This window comes from Callorhinus ursinus, unplaced genomic scaffold (assembly GCF_003265705.2).
Source record: "Callorhinus ursinus isolate GAN/ISIS: 27379988/994484 unplaced genomic scaffold, GSC_fseal_2.0 scaffold56, whole genome shotgun sequence".
In the NCBI taxonomy this organism is placed as follows: Eukaryota; Metazoa; Chordata; class Mammalia; order Carnivora; family Otariidae; genus Callorhinus; species Callorhinus ursinus.
The window spans coordinates 4181826-4187260 of NW_027397118.1; the positions used below are offsets into that span (position 1 = coordinate 4181826).

At 45.5% G+C, this 5435-nt stretch overlaps 1 pseudogene; it reads right to left on the reverse strand.

The window, feature by feature from the left end:
* Positions 1-4157: 4157 nt before the first annotated feature.
* On the reverse strand, positions 4158-5080 carry LOC112809076 (eukaryotic translation initiation factor 4E type 2 pseudogene; annotated as a pseudogene).
* Between the last annotated feature and the right edge of the window lie 355 nt (positions 5081-5435).

Here is a 5435-nt window from a genome sequence, read left to right on the forward strand (position 1 = left end):
TTGGTTTCAAAAGACTGTGATGTCTGTCTTATTAGCACTCCCTCAGTTTTATAGCTTGCTTAATTTAATGAAGCCAGCTACCAAGGTGTGAGCTGCCCTATGGAGAGGTCCACGTGGCAAGGAACTGAGGGTGACTTCTGGCCATCAGGCAGCAAGGAACTGAGATCCTCAGTCTGACCACCTTTGAGGGCCTGAATCCTGCCCACAACCAGAGTGAACTTGGAAGTGGATCCTTCCCCAGTTCAGCCTTGAGACCACAGCAGCCCAACCAATACACTGATGGCAGTCTCCTTGGAGATCTCAAGCCAAAGGACCCACCTGAGCTGCACCTGAATTCCTCATACACAGAAATTGTGAGATATTCAGTGTTCTTCTAAATCACAAAGTTCTGAGGTATTTTGTTACACAGCAACAGGTAATTGATACATATATGGACTAGGATTTTCATTCCAATAATCCCGTATTTATTATAATGTGTATTGGGAAAAAAGCTTGAGTTTAATAAGCATTTACTTTTCTTTTCTTTTTATTTTACTTTACTTTTCTTTTTAAATGTATTTAAGTAAAAAAGAATGAGTACAGGTAATAAATAGATATGGCAACATACTTCAAAAACTACAAAAATTACTAAAATTTAGGAAGTGCTGTTTTAGCCGATGGCCTTGAATTTATCCCTACCAATAATTTGTCCCCATTGAAGACCCTCATGCCCTGCTCTTTTCTCCATCTTCATTTACCACCTCATTGCTCTGCAGTTTTACATAGATGCCTGGCGAGGTGCTGGCGAGGTGCTGGCAAGGTAGGATGAGCTAAATGGGATATGAATAGAACACATATAACATCTGGGTTCATGGGTTTAACATTTTAAGTGGAACATCAGGGCTTCCTTTTGTGAATCAAGTTACACATACGTTGTGCTCTTGTACATAAGAAGAGAGAGTGTGTGCAATGAGGGTGGGACTCAGATACACATTCAGGATTCTGGGGATGACCTGGGCCATAAAGAAGAGTTGAAGGGATTCGAGAAGTCTAGAGAGACTTTGAGGGAGTTTTATTTCAGCCCCAGGAGGTGGGTCATTTTAATACTCATCGGTGTTGGGGCCCCTGGGTGACTCAGTCGGTTAGGTTTCTGCTCAGGTCATCTCTCTCTCTCTCTCTCTCTCTCTCTCTCTCTCTCAAATAAATGAATAAATAAATAAATAAAATCTTTTAAAAAATTCTCATCAGTGTCGGCTGTAAGTAAGGCACTGTATAAGGCACTGTGCTCTGTGCACCTTGTTGTCCTTGTAAAGGAGCAAACCACCCTGGTTTGTCTGGGACTAAGAAGGTTTGGGAGATGTGGGATTTTCGGTGCAAACACCAGGAAAACCAGATTGCTCGGTGACCCTATGCGGTGACCTCTGTCCTCTGGAGCTCTGAGGCTGAGGATGGCCACAATTGGGCAAGAACTGTGAGAGCCGTTGTGAAAGGCTAAACAATGGTCCCCACAGATCTCCAGCTGATCCCCAGAACCTTCCTTACATGGCAGAAGTGACTTTGCAGATATGATTTAGTTAAGAGTCTTGAGGTGGTGGGGGTAGGGGGTAGGGGGGAGGTGACCCTGGATTATCCAGGTGGACTCAATATAGTCACAAGGGTCCTCATCAGAGGAATGCAGGGGGTCAGAGTCAAGGTAAAAGGCAGCTTGACGATGGAAGCACAGGGCAGAATGATGCATGTTATAAGTGAAGGAAGGGGCCACAAGCCAGGGAATCTAGGTGGCCACTAGAAGCCGAAAAAGGCAAGGAAACAGATTCTCCCCTAGCACCTGAGAAGGACCTGGCCCTGTCGTCACCTTGTCTTTAGCCCAGTGAGACTGACTGCAGACTTCTGGCCTCCTGAACGCTAAGAAAATAAATGTGTGTTGAGCCACTAAGAAAATAAATGTGTGTTAAGCCATATTGTGGTGATATGCAATAGCAGAAATGGAAAACTATACAGACTATGCATCAAGAAAAGGTCAAGGTGCCTGGGCCCCTATAATGACCGGCCATGGGGTGCCCAGATTAAACACTGTTTCTAGGTTTGTCTCTGAGTGTGTTTCCTACTGGAATTAGCATTCGGGTGGGTAAGTCAGTAAAGCTGACCACCCTCCGGGCCTCCTCCAGTCTGTCCAGGGCCTGCAAAGAGCAAAACACTGACAAGGAGGATTCCTTCCCTTCCTGCCTGCCTGGCTGAGCTGGGACATGATCTTTGCTCACTTGGGATTGGACTGGGATTTACGCCACTGGCTCCCCTGGCTCTCAGACTCAGACTGAATTATACCACCATCATTCCTGCGTCTCCAGCTTGTGGAGAGCGGATTGTCGGACCACTCCGCCTCCATAATCGTGTGAGTCAGTTCCACACAATGAGTCCTATCATAAATCAATCTCTTTGTTATTATAATAATAATATTATAGTAACATATTCTATATAATGATACAGTATAATAACATATAATATAATATGCATTATATACATGCGTATATATTTTTATATATTCCATATGTGTATATAAATCTATATACATAGTATTTCTCAGAAGAGTCCGGACTAATTCACCTCCCTAGCCTAGAACAGGTCAGAATGAAAGGCATAGCAGTTAAATATTTCCAAAGTAGGAAAAACTCACAGCCCGAAAAACATAAAGAAAACCCACTTTTGTGTGTGAGGAAGACAATAGTGTTTTCATTTCATTTCATTGTTTTCATATGTCTGTTTTTGTGCCTTTATATAAAGTAGATAATACAGTCCTCCATGTACATAATTTGTAAATAAATAGATAGGTCTCGATGAATGGGCATGTTCACATATTTTCTTCACAAGGGGTGGGTGATAAAAAGTTTGATGATTAATCTCTGGAGGTAGGCTTGGGTTAACTCAGAGCCACCCCATGTACTGCCTGTGGGATTTGAGGATGTTGTGGAACTTCTCCCATCCTCCACATGTCCATCTGTGAAATGGGATGGTGATGGTGATGCTATACTTTACCTCACAAAGTTGGGTAAGGGTGAAAGTTGATACTGCCTGTGAGAGCTGAGCCTAGGGAGAGGTAAGGAAGGGACTCCCTCTCAGGGTTGTGTAAGGCTGACACTCCACACCGGAGGACCTCTCTTGCCTCATCAGGTGGCTTGCGGAGGGCTTGGCACGTAGCTAGCGCGCAGAGATAGCTCGGTCACTAGTGGCTGCCAGCGTTGACATCCACTCTGTCAGCCCAGCCCCAGACTCTGAATCCCTGACCATGACCCCTTCCCAGCAAGCCACAGATAGAGAGTTTCCCATACCCCCGATCCCTGAGGTTCAGAGAGGAGCTTGGTTGGTCTTTCTGGAGTAAAGGCTCAGCTCCCACCAAGCCTCGCACTGGAGGCCAGCTCTCCCCACATCAGGCACACTCTTAAACATCTGTCTGTGGTGTGATTTATTCTATTTTAAAATGAGGTTTTCAAACAACTCACTATCTTAATTTTAGCAGTTCAGCTCCTTTGTATGCTAACAATACCAAACATGCAAATGAGCTACCGCTTTGCTTTCTAGCAAAAATGTTTCTGTGCAAACACTTGATTTTATAACGCACTTTGCAGCTTTCTCCTATAATTAGTTGTTAAATCTATATTTGACTTTGTCTAAATGGTTGCATTGCAAGGCTGTTTTTCTTGCCTCTCCCTTTGGCTAGTTCATCTTACCCCTGCCCATGTCTCTGCCCGAACAAGGGTATGGTTTGCTGGCTAGCTTTTAGACTGAAGACAAAAACCAGGAAACATGCTGGGAGTCAGGGTCCAGCTCACCCGGACGCCCAAATGGCTGCAAAATTGGGTCAGGTTCACACCACATGTATCTCATCCTCTTTGGAGCAGCAGATTAACCAAGGTGTAGGCTTCTCATGGTGATAGCAAAAGTACAAGAGGGCAAGGTTAACCATGCAGGTCATGTCTAGCCTCTGCCTGCATCATGTTTTCTAGCATCCAAAGCCAAGAGATGCCAAGTGTATTCCTCTTACTGTGTGAGCTCCAAGTAAGTCACACGCCAAGTCCAGTAGCAGTCCATAGGGAAGTATATTCCTCCTATGGCAATGTGGGTGGGGAAGAGAGTGAACACTTTTTATTTTTTTTTAGTTTAGGACCATTTATTACGTGATCTCAGCTGTTGTGGTAGCTGCTGCGTGTCAGCCTGTTCTTAAAACATAAAATGCTCTTCCAATTCCTCTTGTCCAGGACAGAAGGATCTTCCAGGTAGCACGCCAACAGAACAAGAGACTCCAATGATGCCAGCTTCAATGATGGTGCCATCCAGAGAGGGAGAGGGTCATGGCACATTCAACTGCGGCTTCCAGAGGTTTTGAAAAAGGAGCCTTTGGGGGTCCAGCCTGCCTGGCATTTTGATGCTGTTGGTGTGGGTTTTGTACTCCATAATGGTGTTGGGAGGTAGGTTAAGCACTCGCCGAAGCGTATCCCGGATTCGGGCTGTGGTTGCTTGGTCACTGGCAGTCTAATTCCATATTGAAATAATGTCCTCCTGAAACCGGACAGAGACCACAGCCCCACAGATCTCCTCCCCAACCATGAACCGTTCCCCCAACACGACCAGGATAAGACTCTCCCAGCAACGGGATGCCAAGCCCTTCCGCAGCCGAATAATCCACTTGCCAACATTTTTATTTGCATCATCCTCCCACATGGGTTTAATTGCTTCTTTGAAGAGATGGAAGTCACTGTGGCCTGTCAGGTCCCCAGGACGTACCATGTGGCTATCAAACCTCCAGAACTGCTCCACAGAGGCAAAGGTGCCAATCTGTTTGATATTCTGTTCATAGCTGTGTGAGCTGGTGGGACGGCCGGGGGTCCTTCCGGAGTACCAGAAAGTATAGTTGTACTGCAGGAGATGCTCTGCTGGTCCAGGGACAACAGCCTTCCTCTTACTGCTGCCCTGACTTTTGTCTCGTTCTGTTTTTTCCTTCTCACCATCTTTGTGTGTGCTGTTTTCTTCATTCTGATCATGGTCCCCGCTGTCATGTCTTTCAATGCGTCGAACTTGTTGTTCATCCTCTCACCGCCGCCGTCGCCACTGCGTCACCGAGAGTGAACACTTTTGAACAGTAATCTGACCTTCCATAGATACCAAAAGAACCCTACAGGAGAATCTTAGCGCTAGAAGTGTTGTTCATTCACGCAGTAAAGTTTCACTGAGGGCCTACTTTACGCTGGTCGCCGCACGCGTGCTGATGTTATACGAGTTTAAACAAGAGACAGCATGAACCCACCTTACAGTCTAGACTAAAGAGGTCATTGAGGCCAACCCCAAACCCTCCAGTCTCCTCAAAGTGTATATTCAATTTTGGAGTCCTCATCAAGGGAAAGAGTGCAAATGCACGGACACAACTCAGGCATGAAATCAATGCTTATTTAGAATAAGAAATT